We start from the raw sequence: 2,466 nt of genomic DNA, 5'->3' as shown, positions 1-2,466 counted from the left end.
AAATGAATAGTAAAATATTGTTTCTCAGGCACCCCATGATTTGATTCCTATCTTAAGTATTTAGATCTGGTAACTCTGATTTTGCCTTCCCAAGATTGAATCCTAAGGATAAAAATAAATAAGATAAAATTTCCAAGGTCTAACCTGGAATGTTCTGTCTGAGAATGATGCTCCATCATGGTATCTTCTGTGCCTGAACTTGTCTTTGAATTTTCCAGAGGATACCTAGAAAACCACAAAACATTTGTTCTTGCCTAGTCTTTTTTGAAAATACGGTTAATTATGTATATAATTATTTTGTCTATATAATGAGCTCATTTCTCTTTTCTTTTATCTGCTACTTGAAACAATTTAGTAGACTATGATTTTACAAACAGAAATCTTCCATTTATAAATGACATCTTTTTTTTCCCCTACCTATCCCCGCCAGATTCAGAACTCTTACTGAACACTAATTTTCTTAGCAGTGTAAGTTATTGTCATAAAGTCAGTAAGAATCTGTCCTCATTAACAGGATGTAATTGGAAATAACGGCTATGGATCCGAAGTGTTGTCTGGAATGCCATATTTGAAAACGATGAGCATCTAATCATACATGACAAGACACTTTTAAGAAGCTAAGGTTGACTTCGTGGAGCCAGTGCTGACAAAACTCTGGAACACTGGTCTGGTTCCTGGCTTTGCAGGTGAGTAGGGAAGGTCACCTCTTGGCAGGCCCAAGAGCTTTAGGATATTTTGCAAGCCTTGAAAAGAGAAGATTCCCCCAAGTCTGTAGGTACTGTAGATGAAATCTGGTGGCAGGTTCTTGATTTCTTAGCTTCTAGAAGCTTTTTTTTTTTTTCTTTTAAGATTTTATTCGTTTATTTGACAGAGATCACAAGTAGGCAGAGAGGCAGGCAGAGAGAAAGGGGGAAGCAGACTCGCCACTAAGCAGAGAGCCCGATGCGGGGCTCGATCCCAGGACCCTGGGATCATGACCTGAGCTGAAGGCAGAGGCTTTAACCCACTGAGCCACCCAGGCGCCCCACTTCTAGAAGCTTTTATTTTATTTTAAAATTTTTATTCTTTTTTTTTTTTTTTTTAAGTAGGTCCCCCATCCAGCATGGAGCCCACGTGGTGCTTGAACTCATGACTCAGTTCAAGACCTGAGCTGAGATCAAGAGTCGGTCGCTTAATTGACTGAACCACCCAGGCAACCTCTTTATTTTTATTTTTTTTAAAAATATTTTATTTACTTATTTGAGAGATAATGACAGAGATAGTGAGATAGAGCACAAGTGAAGGGGAGAGGGAGAAGCAGGGAGCCCGAAATGGGGCTCAATCCCAGGACCCTGGGATCATGACTGAACTGAAGGCCCAAACTTAACCAGCTGTGCCACCCAGGCACCCACTTCTATTTTTATTTTTTTTTTAAATAAGAAGTTTATTTAAATAAGACACTTGGGGCACCTGGGTGGCTCAGTAGTTAAGCCTCTGCCTTTGGCTCAGGTCATGACCCCAGGGTCCTGGGATGGAGCCCCGCATCAGGCTCTCTGCTCAGTGGGGAGCCTACTTCCTTTTCTCTCTCTGCCTGCTTCTCTGCCTACTTGTGATCTCACTCTCTGTCAAATAAATAAATAAAATCTTAAAAAAAAAAAACTTTAAACAAGACACTTGACTTGAAGGGAAAGCTGATCTAGGATTCATTTCTCTTGGAGTAATTTATTCCTAAAGACAGATTTCCCTACATGAAACAGCTACGTAAAAAAAGTTATTGAATTGTCCTTGATGTTACAGTGATAAATGAAAAACTTTGAAATTCTCCAAACAAGGTATATAAAGATTTTTGTGTTGTTCTTTTATTGTTAAACAGTGAGTGCAAAATAACTTAGGGAATATAGAGATAAGAGCTGGATGAACATGCCCCTAATGGAGAGAAGGGGGTATTCTCACAGAACCCGTGTTTTCCCCATCCCATCTCCTTTTGAGGTCGATCCAAAAATACCATTGGCCATTTAGATTTTAAAAATATGCAGTATGCTTGTGCACACACACAGTTACTTCATGTACGATGAAGGAATGGGGAAGGGGAAAATGAAAGAATTGAGAAAACTTCTACTGTAGTGGTCAGGATATGTGGAACCAGATTGTGGTTCTCTCACTGAGAATGTCTTCTTGGTCTGGAGTGAAGCAGTAGGTTCCCCTTGTGGCAGATGCTCTGTCCCCTTCTGGAACACATCACCTACATCTTAGTCCCCCATCTCCAGCTGTGCAGTGACGTCTGTTTCGTTGATTGGCTGCCCATCCAGTCAGAATCTGATCTGCCTCCTTGACAAACCCTGCCGTGCACAATAGGCTTTCATCAGTTTACTAAGTGGTGTCTCTCTCTTAATCTTAAACTGTGCCACAGAACCATCCTGTCCTGCCACCTTCACATTAATGTGTTTGTTGTCCTTGTCCTGACTCCTTGGGCTTTTTGTCAGCCAT

At 40.7% G+C, this 2,466-nt stretch overlaps 1 pseudogene; it reads right to left on the bottom strand.

The window, feature by feature from the left end:
* Positions 1-1,652: 1,652 nt before the first annotated feature.
* Positions 1,653-2,466, bottom strand: LOC125096081 (small ubiquitin-related modifier 3-like; annotated as a pseudogene).

The sequence above is a fragment of the Lutra lutra genome, chromosome 3, assembly GCF_902655055.1.
Source record: "Lutra lutra chromosome 3, mLutLut1.2, whole genome shotgun sequence".
NCBI lineage: Eukaryota > Metazoa > Chordata > Mammalia > Carnivora > Mustelidae > Lutra > Lutra lutra.
The sequence above is the reverse complement of the archived record's forward strand: the minus strand, read 5'-3'. Positions and strand labels throughout refer to the sequence as shown.